The 13,413-nt window shown below is 36.0% G+C and overlaps 1 long non-coding RNA gene across 2 annotated transcripts; it reads left to right on the forward strand.

Annotated features, from left to right (window-relative positions):
• On the forward strand, positions 1–6,432 carry LOC124085741 (uncharacterized). Of its 2 annotated transcripts, XR_006849539.2 has the most exons (4): positions 1–311; positions 505–1,047; positions 2,562–2,636; positions 2,878–6,432. It is a non-coding gene; the product is annotated as an uncharacterized LOC124085741 (long non-coding RNA). The 2 variants fall into 2 exon arrangements; XR_006849538.2 differs by having other exon boundaries at positions 1–1,047.
• Positions 6,433–13,413: the final 6,981 nt, after the last annotated feature.

Genomic DNA, 13,413 nt, shown 5'->3' on the forward strand with positions numbered 1-13,413 from the left:
TCCCAAACGTTGGAAGTGCGCCTGCGCAGAGCTCGCCGAGGCGCAGGCGCGCGGAAGAGCCCACCCAGTGCGCTTCATGTGGCGCGAGTAACCAGGGGACGCTGCTGCGCGGGCATGCCGGGACTTGTAGTTCTCCTGGAAGAGGCAGCCGCCTTGCAATCGGTGCGCGGAGTCTGAGCGAGCCCAGCCTAGGGATTCGGTTTCTTGTTGTGACTATTGCCTGAGCCTTTCGGAGAGTTCGGTATTGTTCGTAGAGCTATGCTAGTCTGCTTATAGAGTGAATTGGGGGCCATTTCTCCTGAGATAGGCAGGTAGGTGAGACAGTAATATGAAACCGGCGTGCTGTTTCCCCCTGTCCCTGAGGTATTCTAGTATTTGAGGAATTCTAAGTCGGAACTGGAGATGCGCGCCTCACTAGAAGGTTTTACTTCGTGAGACATTTAACGTATTAACTTTTTACTTGGAAGACAGGAAACCGAAAGCCTTCTCCCCCTGTCTCTCCAGAGGTGGCCTGAGGAAAGAAGGCATTCCCTGAGGAGAAACGGACCGGCGAGAGAGGCTCCGGAAGCCTCAAAACAGCCATGCCTCGCTTAATGACAGATACATGTTGAGAAGTGTGTGATTCGGCAATTTCCTCGTCGTGGAACATCATCACACAACGAAATGGGCTACAATGTCCCTGTGGGACCACCACCGTGTGTCTTGTCGGTCCTGGACAGAAACTTCGTTAGGTGGCGCAGGACTGTACTTGTTTATGAAGTCGCCGCTTGACTGCACAGGGTGCACCTGCAGTTCCCTTTGGGGCATAATAGTTAACTAACGTTTAGGGTGATCTCACTCTGTCGGTGCTCTCCAGATCACCCAGAACTCCTCTGGGGCTGGACAAATTGGGTTTATTGACTCCTTGCAAGGAGGGAGGCACCTGTAGGAAACAGCAGGACATCTCAGGGACAGTGTTAGAAAGGATTTACAGTTTGGGCTTCTCAGGTAATTTGTGGTAGAGTTCAGGAGGCTGGGCTTCTCTCCGAATCGGATGTTTATTAGAAGGTGGGTGTAATTCTGTGACTGGGTATTTTAATAATTCTTCCATAAAAAGGGAGAAGATCCGAGTGAGACTAAAGCTCTGATTGGTGAAGAAGCAATACTCCTTCATATGACAGATGATAAGGGAATATTTAGTCATTTTTTGTGGTTGAAACAAGGCTTTTTTGTTTGTATTCAAATATGATTACAGAGTGGGGTTTTTTTGTTTTGTTTGGATTCATTGTGATCATAGAGTAGCCTTGTCAGATGTTGGTGTTCCGTGAAATTATTTAATTCAACAGGTCAGCATATGCTAGGTGATGGTGCCAGCCTACTCCCCAACCCCACTATCAGGGGCTGCTTTTTCCTCATTATGTTCCATATTATGTAATATATGATCTCTGCTTTAGTTTCAAAACAACTGGTGTTTGATAATCAAACATTTAGTATAAATATTTAGCACTCCCCACTGTATACTTATCTCTAATCTAAGCACAGCTGGTTCTTGCCTCCAAGTACCTACTAGTTTAGTGAGATGGATATTTTACTAACCCTTTTTTCAGATTAGGAAACTGCTTTTGTTGCATTGAATAATTAGTTTAAAGTCATATACAGTCAGCAAAACAGGAAATCTGGGAATCCAAGTCCAGACAATCTGATACTGGTAACTGTCCCTTTATCACTTTAAGAATATGAATTCCTAAGGACCCTAAATTGCTGCCACTAAATCTCAGTTATCATCTTCAGCTACTGATATCTGTACATATCATAATTTCTCAACAGCAGTGCTATTGACATTTTGGACCAACAATTCTGTATTACGGGGTCATGGTCTATGCACTGTAGGACATTTGGCTGCATCTGTGGCTTCTATTCATGGATTCTAATAGGATCTCCCTCTACTAATAACAACCAAAAAATACCTCCAAGGGCTGGGGATGTGGCTCAAGCGGTAGCGCGCTCGCCTGGCATGCGTGCGGCCCGGGTTCTATCCTCAGCACCACATACAAACAATGATGTTGTGTCCGCCAAAAACTGAAAAATAAATATTAAAATTCTCTCTTCTCTCTCTCTCTCTCTCTCTCTTAAAAAAAAAAAATACCTCCACGCATTGCCAAGTGTCCCCTGAAGGACAAAGTCATCTCTGGTTGAGAAGCACTGGCATATGCCTTTTATCTCTTCCTGGGTCTTTGAAATAAAACAAACATTTGAGACCTGACAGTCCCCAAATAACTTTGAATGGGGAGGCCTTGAAGAGGAGACGAGGACACTGTGTACTAAGTTCTTGAAAAGTCTTCTAGGAAAATGAAGACAGAGAAGGGAAAAACAAATCAAGTGGAAAATGCAAAGGGAGAACTGAGAAGGGATAAAGATGGAGAAAAGGAACTCGAGGAATGTAGCCTTACTTCACTCAGTTCACATTAGCAAAGTTATTTCACACTAACAAAAACACACTAAGGGAGTCCTATTTGGAAAATGCTGGTATGCTTAGCAAAGAGTCTTGATCAATTTGTGAAAGTATTTCTTTTTCTTTACAGCATGGTACCAGCTATAACCTCCTTGAACTGGCTACTTGAAAGAAGCCTTCCTTCAGCGATATCACTTCTTCTAAGGTAGTAGTTTATGTTCCAGGAAAAGTCAAGATTCCCTAGTGAGCTGGCCATTGTCACAAAGCTATGATAGCTAAGTTTTTTTCAGGTTTTCTAAGAGCTAGATTCTACTCAGCATTATCACAAACAATCACTTTTATTTTCATAACTTCTTTCATGTAGGAATTTTTACAAAGCATATGATGTTTATTAATTTTCATCTCATACCTGTGAAGGAAATCATTTTGATTTTCCTGTTTTATAGATACAGAAGCCAAAATATGGAGTCCACAAAAAATAGTGATAAATCTGGAAACAGCCTACAGGGATCTTCACTCTGGATCATTCTTTATGTTTAGCACCACCCCAGATCTTCAACTACCTAATAGTAAGCTAAAGATGATAATACTTCAATTGAATGCTAAATTATGTTTAAAGCCAATATTTTATTGGCTTTAAAATATTCCATAGTCTCTTCATTTGACCTATAAAATAGCAGGCCTATAGAGACTTTGACTTAAAACAATAGTGACAGTACTTGAACTAGTACCCAGATCTCATGATTCTTAGTCTAGTATACTTTTCACTTGGTAATACTTAGCTTACAGAAAAAATAATTAAGACAGAAACTCTAATACACATAGTAATACACATAATAATAATAACTCTAATACACATAGTAATACACAAAACTCTAATACACATACCAGACTTATCCAACCATTTGAGTACTTCATTACATAGGGGTCTTAAAAAGTTAGTTTTAGGGCTGGGTCTGGGGCTCAGCAGTAGAGCACTTGTCTAGCACGTGCAAGGCCCTGGGTTCAATCCTCAGCACCACATCTAAATAAATAAAATAAAGGTATTGTGTCCAGCTACAACTAAAAAATATATATATTTTTTAAAAAGTTAGCTTTAGTGAGGAAAAGAAAGTCATAGTAGGGTTGGGGTTGTGGCTCAGTGGTAGAGCACTTGACTAGCATGTGTGAGGCACTGGGTTCAATTCTCAGAACCACATATAAATAAATAAATAGAATAAAGGTCCGTTGACAACTAAAAAGTATTTTAAAAAAGACATAGTATTTATTAATGAAAAGCAACTAGTAACTACAAAATTAAATTTATATTTGGGTTGATGTAGTAGACTTCAGAAGGTGCAGTGAGTCTTCCCCTAAAGAAGTTTTGCATAGGGTTAGCCTTTGAGAAATAGATTAATAGGAATAAATTCTTAATTATCAAATTTAGTAATATGTGAAAATGATAAAATTGTCTTTAAAAATGTGTCACTGAGGAGATTCAGGAATCACCAATTCTAAGAAAGTTGCCCAGGAAATACTATATTTCATAGCATCATTATGTTAATAATTCCCAAATCTGTATTTCCAATCCAGACCTCTCCTCTGAGTTCTAGCCGCACATAATGCCTACTTTGAATTTGGTTGTCTTACAGAGGTTTAAAAAGAATTTTATTATTTTCCACATTAAATTTTCCTCACATCAGTTAATGGCAATGTTCTCTGCTCAGTTGCTTGTATTAGAAATCCAGGAGTTACCCTCAATTCTTTCCTTTCCTTTACCTTTGTCCTCTTTCCTTTCCTTTACCTTTGTCCTCCAATCCATTATCGAGTATTAATAAATCTGAAATTCAAACAACTTATCTCTGTCTTCAATACTACTAGCCTAATCTAAGTGATTGTCATATTTTTCTTGGATACTGTAATATTTTCCTTTTGTCCCTTCACAACACTTATCACAGTTTGTTTAATTTACTGATCTGCTATTTACTTGTGATTTTCTTAATCTTATATTACTACTAGACTATACAGAAATTCTTTGAGAATAGGTACAGAGTCTGTCTTGTTCACTCTAATAATCCCAGCATCTAGCAGAGGACCTAGCTCATCATAGGAAATTAATAAATACTTTAGAATATTTGTTGAATTAATCAATGAAAATTTAATAGTCCAGAATTATAGCATGATTCTTATAGTGAAATAGTTGAAGTTGAGGCCTTTATTTAATCAAACCTGGTAAAATTGACTGAAACTACCTACCATAATTAAAATCAATTGTATTATAGTATATTTGAAAGTGTGTGTTGAAATTAAAACTATACACCTGGAATCCAGAAAGAGAGGAAACACTCAGGATTTGGTCATGTTTTCCATCCAGCATGTTCAGGATTGAGAAATTATGAACCCAAAGAATATTGTTAAGTTAGTTATTAGAGAGGTACACTTATTCTAGAGCATAGATCATTTCTTATGCTTTACCTGTGACCTGAATTAAATAGACCTTAATAACATCAACCTCCTTTTTTCTGATCATTCCCAAGTAGTGTTTTGATTATCAACTTAGATTCCTTGGTACCTTCATACTGGGAAAGAAATGATTTAGACAACAAACGTAAATATTCTTGTCACTGGAAAAATGCATTTCACATTAGAACATAATTCTGTGAGGACAGAAAATTGATCATCACAGTTACATCCTCGCTCTTTATAGAACTATGCTGAGCACAAAGCAGATTTTTTTTTTTTGGTGGGTACTAGGGATTGAACCCAGGGCACTTAATCACTGGGCCACATCCCCCCAAAGTAGATTCTTTATAAGTACTTGGTGAATGAATGAATGTGTATTAGTAAATTAGGATTATATTTTATACCACAGTCTCTTATGCATTTTTTATTGTGAGTCAGTCTTCAAGTATTTTTTATTGTGAGTCAGTCTTCAAGTGTTCTGTACTACATGCATTATGAAAATTAGGTTTCTGATTTTGGAGGCCAAATATGAGATCCTGAACTCTGGTATTCCACCTAAAGGTCCTTGAGATTATTTGGTTAGCCAGTTTACCACCTCCTTTGGTATCTTGTAATTCCAGTTCATCCTCTTTAGCCTATAAAGTTTTTTAAATAAAAAGAAATCTAATTGTGTTGTTCTCCTGATTAAAAATCAATTAATTCTGTTACCTTCCGAATAATAGCTAGCCCAAGTCTCTCTCAATGTCCACCTCCCCTTACAATTTTACTATCTATCTTTCTTACCATTCCCCATTCACAGATGCTAAGTTCTAGCTGCACTGTATCCCTTAATATTTCATGAACATGCTGTGCTCCTTGATTTTTTCCATACTATTTCCGCTGGCTAGAATGTCTTTGCCTGCTTTTTCCATCTGATGAACTCCTATCATCCTTTAAAATCCAGCTAGATGTTACTTTTGAAGAACGCTTTGATTTCATTCTTGTTTTCTCTCTACTACTCTATCACAGTCCTTACCATATCATGGGTAGCTGTCTTTGAGGTCATGGAGGGCAGGATCTGTGTCTTACTCAACTTTCTGTGCTTTTCCAACACCTAGCACATGTTTGTGAAAGCAAAACCTATATGAAGTGAGAGATAGGAGCACTAATAACTAACTTGCCAACAGACTTAGCTTCTTGAGCACAACCTCCTTCCCAAGGGAGGATGGGAAATTTCCCAGCTATATTCTGTTTGGAATAATAGAGTATGAACACAGTCAGGAAAGAAATGTGTTTTACATATTCCCTTTATGATTCACTATAAAAGGAGGTAATAACATTCTTCTTGACATCAGCAGGCTCTCAAAGGAGTGATTCATTGTACCTTGTACATACTCAGTACTGTGGATTGTCACTGTTTTTAAAAATGTTTTGGATTCTCACTATTAATTGCTAATCTTTCCCCCTTGCTCTCGAAAGACATTGTAATATCAACATCCCGCACAGTGCCTAATACTTATTAGGAGCTCAATAAATGTTTATTGAAAGACTTATGAATTAATAAAACAAAAATGAAACTTTCCCGTCTCCTGTCAGATAATTTAAGCCTTCCCTCTTAAAATGTTTTTATATTCCAGTTCCTCTTTATAGCGTTTTCCTTTTTGTTGGGAAGGGGGGACTCGGTAATGAACTCAGGGGCACTCAACCACTGAGCCACATCCCCAGCCATATTTTATATTTTATTTAGAGACAGGGTCTCACTGAGTTGCTTAGCACCTTACTTTTGCTGAAGCTGGCTTTCAACTCGCAATCCTCCTGCCTCAGCCTCCCAAGCCAGTGGGATTACAGGTGTATGCCAACATACCATATAGCCTTTTCCTTTTAAAAATATTTTTATTGGTGTGTAATAATTATACAGAATAATGAGTTTCATTGTGGCATATTTGTATATGCACAAACCATAATTTGATCAATTTCATTCCCCAGAACCTTCTCTTGCCCTCCCCTCCTTTCTCTCCCTGACTCCCTTCCTTTATCTTACTGATCTCCTTTCTATTTTCATAAGATCCCCTTTTTTCTCTCCAGCTTCCACTTTTATGAGAGGAAACATGACCTTTGACTTTCTGAATCTGGCATATTTCACTTAAAAATGCTTTCCAGTTCCATCCATTTTCTTGCAAATGATATAATTTCATTCTTTTTAAAATTTTTTTTGTAGTTATAGATGGACAGAATGCCTTTATTTTAATGAAATTATATCTGAGCTACAGTCCCAGCCCAGATATAATTTCATTCTCATTTATGGTTTTATAACCTTTTATAATCAACTTAGCCTATTATAATATTACCCTTTTCTGTTGTCATTTAATACTTATTGGATAAATATTGGATAAACATTTAGCCTATTCTATTTTGCATTGTTGTTTATTTTAAAATGCATTTTCCTTTCTTCTAAGCAAGATTTTAAGATTCCTTTTAAAAATTTTTTCTTCTTTTCATGTTTTTAAAAATTTCTCAGGTTAGTGGCTTGGTGGTAGAGTGCTTGCCTAGCACATGTGAGGCACTGGGTTCCATCCTCAGCACCACATAAAAATAAATAAATAAAATAAAGTTAGGTCCATCTATAACTAAAGATATTTTTAAAAATTTCTCAGTTTAAAAATTCTTGAGAGGCCATGTATTAAAATTGTGCCTCATACAATGTCTTAAATCTGGTAGAATCTGGGCTGGGGTTATGGCTCAGTGGTAGAACACTTGCCTAGCATGCATGAGACACAGCATCACATAAAAAACTAAATAAGCAAAATAAAGGTATTGTGTCCATCTACAACTAAAAATATTTTTTTAAAAAATCTAGTAGGGGGGCTGGGTTGTGTCAGTGGTAGCGTACTTGCCTGGCATGTGTGAGACACTGGGTTTAATTCTCAGCACTGCATAAAAATAAATAAAGGTCTATCAACATGAAAAAAATATTTTTAAAAATCTAGTAGGATCTTTTTTTAAAAAAATGGACACAATATCTTTATTTTATTCATTTATTTATATGCATTGCTGAGAATTGAACCCAGTGCCTCACACATGCTAGGCAAGCACACTACCACTGAGCCACAACCGCAGCCCTAGTAAGAGCTTAATATTATAAATTATTGGTGAAGTTACCCAGGGTTACTTAGTATCTTGGCATCTCAAAACCACAGTGAGATACCACCTTATGCTGATTAGAATGGCTACTGTAAAAACAAAAGCAAAAGATCCACACACCAAAATATGACAGATGTTTTAAGGATGTGGAGAAATTGGAACCTTTGTGCACAGTTGGTAGGAATGTAAAATGGTACAACCATTGTGAAAAACAGCATGACAGTTCCTCAAAAAAAATTTTTTTTTAGTTGTTGATAGACCTTTATTTTATTTATTCATATGTGGTGCTGAGAATCGAACCCAGTACCTCACACATGCCAGGCAAGTGCACTACTGCTGAGCCACAACCCCAGTCCACTCAAAAAATTTTAAATACAATAACCACATGATCCAACAATTCTACTTTTAGGTTTATATTCAAGAGAATTGAAAACTGAGTATTTAAGAGGTATTTATTTGGACACCCAAGTTCATAGCAACATTATTCACAATAGCCAAGAAGTAGAAACAATCCAAGTGCTCATTACCATATGGATAAGCAAAATGTGGTATATACATACAGTGGAATATCATTTAGCCTTAAAAAGGAAGGAAATTATGACAGATACTATACTATGGATAAAGCTTGAGGACATTATGCTAAGTGAAATAAGTAAGTCATAAAATGACAATATTATATTATCCCACTTGTACGAGGTACCTATAATAGTAAAATTTATAGAAAAAGAAAGTAGAATGATGGTTGCCAAGGACTGATAGCAGTAGTGAAAGGGATATTGTTGTTTAATGAGCACAGAATTTCAGCTTTGCAAGATTAAAAGAATTCTGGAAATTGGTTGCAAACAATGTAAATGTACTTAACTGTACACAACTTAAAAATGGTTAAAAATGGTATGGTACATGTATTCTTCCACAATTTTCTTTTTAAAAGGATACTGAACAGGACTTCAAAAGGCCATGATTAGAGTTCTTGATTATTCCTTGATGACTAGTAAATCCTGAGCAAGTTTCTTCTTTACTCAGTGTCCCTGTTCCTTTATCTTTAATCAGGACAGTAAAGCCTGCCAACTCTGGGTGTGTATGAGACTCATATAAAAAACAAAACAATTCTTAGGACAATGTTTTGATTAGGACTTTTCCCAGTATTCCAGTGTCCCATGTCTCTTGATATTTATTACTAGTTTCGCGTCTTATTTCATAACAAAATGTTCTTGAAGATGTCTCAGCAATAGCTTGTTACCACCTCAAAGGATTTGTACGCTGAACCCTTTCAATTTGGGTTGTTCACCTTATAATTCGGCTCCAGGAAAGCAGCAAATAAACATCTTTTACGAGGCCTATTAATGATGTAAGATGCTAATTATCCATGTGGTTTAGCATTAACTGAGGAAATACAGCTCAAGATTTTCATGTTAATATAAGGATGCTAGTCCAAAATTGGGGACTAAAAGGGAATAATATCTGTTGAGTACCATTAAGTGTCAGGCCCACAGCACTGTCTCATTTGATATTCAGAGCAGAATTTTCAGGTTAATAATATTTTACCTATTTTATAAAAGGAGAAAATAAAGCTCAGAAAGGTGAAGTCAACAGGTTCAGATATGTATGATTCTGATATCCATACTTCTTCTACTATAGAAGTTTTGAGGAGTTATACTGCTCCTCAAAATATATTTGACTATACTTATATAATGTATAGTCTATGATAAATGATATGCATTTGATATATATTTGTACATTTGTATCAATTATCTTTCTTCATCAAACAAGTAAAAGAGACTGTGTAGAGATGGTTATTATCATTTTGTAGATGAAGTAACAAGTAGTAAGAAAATTTAACATCAAGCAACTAATAAATAATAACAGAACTTAGACAGAGGTTCTGCAGTTCTCAGACTCTTGCTTTTCTAAATCAACCTTATGGGAACAAAATTTTTTCTCTGCATTTTCTGATTCTGACTTTTTGGTGTTTTTTTGTAGCAAAGGATGAGCATCTTTTACTCTGGCTGTGCATGAACAGAATAAACATATATGTTTATCCCTGTTCACATCCCCAAATCAGTAAAATGATGGGGAACAAATATTTTTAAAGTTACTAGCCTATTAGGACAAAGAGAGTAAAAAAAAAAGAGGATAAGAGCCAATGGAGGACATCAACACATAGAAAATAGAAAGCCGCAGTTGAGCTGAGAAAACTGAGTTCTAAATGTTTTCAGAGGGGTATACCAAGAACATACTAAGAAGAGACAAGCAGCTTCATATTGTAGAATACTAGAATGTCAGGAATTGGAGGGTGCAAATGTTTCAGAGACAGAGGTTGATATGAAGGGTAGAAAAGAGGGGGATTGGCCAAAAGCCTTTATAGGAATAGGAAGTTAAACTATCAGTTTTCTTCCTCTATCCTACTTACTTTCCTTCCATTTCCCAATAGAACCCTGGACATTTTTCTGTGGAAAAAAAAAAAAAATCAAACTAGAGAAGCGTCAGACTCTGAGATACCAGCATGCTAAGGATAATAGCCAATGAAGCCAAGGTAGGAGGAAACTATGCAGAAAACAGAGGTTAGACGAATTGTCTACATATTGAACAATGAAACTTACCCTTACCCTCTTGCTACATTTTGTTCTAAGAAAGCTGATAGCAAGGATTATATTCCCCAGATAGGATATCAGAGATAATTTTAGTAGGAACTTAAAATTGAATAACCCCAGAGAGAACTTCTATAGCTACTGATAGTTGAGGGTCCCTTAAAAAGCACCTGGGTCCCCACTTTATTATTCTACAAGGAAACTCACCAAGTGACAAATTCTTCTATTAACACAAAGCTTCCAAATAATTATTTGGTGACTCACTCTTAAATACAGAAGAGACAGCAAAGAATTACCAGATACTTAATATATATCAGGAAAAATAACATCAAATAGAAATGGCAAAGAAAAAAGAAACCCAAGGAAACAGACAAGGAGAAGAATATTTTTTAAAAAAAAGCATTCTCTGAGAGATAGTAGAAAATAATGCATCCATAAGGTAAGGGCAAGATGCTCCAACAGAAACAGAGACTAAGTAATAGCTCTGGGAAATTACAAATGTAGTAGCAAAAATATATTTATTTTTAAATATATTCATTCAAGTCTTAATATATAAATTTGAGAAAATCTCTCAGAAAATAGAACACAAGAACAAAAATAGAAAACAAAAGAAGATAATGAAAAGGTTAATTCATAGGTCCAACATTAAATTAATCAGAGTTCTAGAACTAGGGAATAAATGGAGGGAAGGAAATTATTAAAGAAACAACTGAGAACATGTCTGATAACTGAAGAACATGAGTTTCCAGACTGGCAGAGCCTGCTGAGTGCTCACGATAATGAAGAAAAAAAGATGACAACAACAAACACTATGACACATCATCATAAAATGTCAAAACACAAGAGATAAAGAGAAGATAAAAACAACTTGGTGGTTGGGGAAAACGAAGGAGCAGGGAAAAGCAAACAGATTACCTGAAAAAAGAGTAGTTACTAAGAGTTACATATTTCTCACCAGTAATACTGGTGGCTAGAAGACAATGAAGCAATGCTTTCAAAATTGAGGGGAAATGATTTTCAACCTAGAACTCTGCTAAGCTACATTATCAATCAAATATGAGGGATGAATAAAGATCTTTTCAGGCATGCAGTGAACAAAAATTTGCCTCCCTTACATACACATAATTTCTCTCAGGAAGCCACTAAAGGATGTGATCTACTAAAATAAGTTTTTAAAAGATGTAGGTTTTAGGGAACACATCAATGTCGGAAAGAAGCAAAAGAAGTTCCAACATGGCAGCTCTACAGTCAGCCTAGCAAGGGACAGACAAATTGGAAGATGGAGTACTCTGGGGGTTGGAGGGCGCATTCCAGTGAACCTGATAGAATGCCTGTCATATTTGTGTTTAAAATAGTTTAGGCATTTTTATATTTCTATTGGAGAATCTGGAAGAATTAGTGATGATGACATACAAAATCTGGCAAATAAAAAACTGAGGCAATTATTAATTTCAAGAACAAAAAATTCTATAAGAAAGGAAATTTAATCACAATAATGACTGATGGATTCAGAGTAAACCATACTTATAAAACCATCACAAGGTTAACAGGAAACATTGATTTAATAAAAAAATATTTGATATTAGATCTTATTTAACATTTATAAACCAATAGAGCAATAGAAATGTTTTATTTGGTAAATATTGGTAAAAATTAAAAGAAGAAAGTAAGGGGCTGAAGTTGTGGCTCAGCAGTAGACTGCTCACCTAGCACATATGAGGCCCTGGGTTCGATCTTCAGCACCACATAAAAATAAATTAATTAATACAATGAAGGTATTGTGTACAAAAATATTTTTAAAAATAATTTTTTTTAAAAAAGAAGGAAGTGGAAGAGTTTTGGAGGGTGTTTCAGATTTGGGGAAGATCACTGCTTTTGCCCCCACCTTTTAAAATTTGTGCATGCATTTTTGTGAGTAAGGTTATATGTGTATAGGTATGGTAAATATACTCCTGCTATTTTTTTGTTATGAACCTGGTAGTGCCATGGGTCTTGCCTTTCCTTTCCTTTCTCTTTCTTTTTTTCTCTCTCTTTCTCCTCTTCCTCCTTCCTTTTTTTTAAAATCATGTGACTTTGTAAAGTATTTACAATAAGGCTGGGATATAGCTCAATGGTAGGGTGCTTATCTAGCATAAGACAGGCCATGAGTTCATTCCCCAGTATGCAAAAAAAAAAAAAAAAGTCTGTGCAAGTATTATCTTGATAAATATTTAAAATATCAGAGAGAGGCAGCAGGAGGAGAAGAATATCTTAAGTGTCCATCCAGACCATTAATTTAAAAAAAATGATATAAACTTTCTTTAAAGAGAAATGGGGGTAGAATATTAGAAGTTTACAACCACAGATATCCAAGAACAATAAACCATAATTATGCCATTTTCTTTGAGAAATCGCAATTAGTTTGGGGTGTCACAGGTGCTGTCATCCTCCCAAAATGAGAGAAACAAAATGCAATGTTAGAGTGCTGCTGTTTTCTGAGTTTTAATCATTCTTATTGGCTGAATGTGGGGGGGCGGTAGGAGAGAGAATTAAATGAATGTCATAGATATTAAAAAATTTCAATGAGATGTTTTCCTCAAGGCAGTGTCTTCAGACTGTCTTATATTTGGAATTGCAATAATTTAGGTTTAAGTCCCTTTCTACTACTTATTGGCTCTGTGACCTTAGCTGTATTGTCTCTGGCCCTCCCATTTCTTGTGTTTACCCCAGAAGCTAAATTGCAATTACTAATATCCAAAAAGAACTCCTGTGTGCTAAATCCCTTTCAATAGCAAATACGCCCCAATGTACTCAACTAGGGATGATTATGTTTTCTCAATTAAACTACAAGAA

Source organism: Marmota monax, unplaced genomic scaffold (genome assembly GCF_021218885.2).
Source record: "Marmota monax isolate L192 unplaced genomic scaffold, Marmota_monax_Labrador192_F-V1.1 WCK01_AAM20220418_F8-fsc00014, whole genome shotgun sequence".
In the NCBI taxonomy this organism is placed as follows: Eukaryota; Metazoa; Chordata; class Mammalia; order Rodentia; family Sciuridae; genus Marmota; species Marmota monax.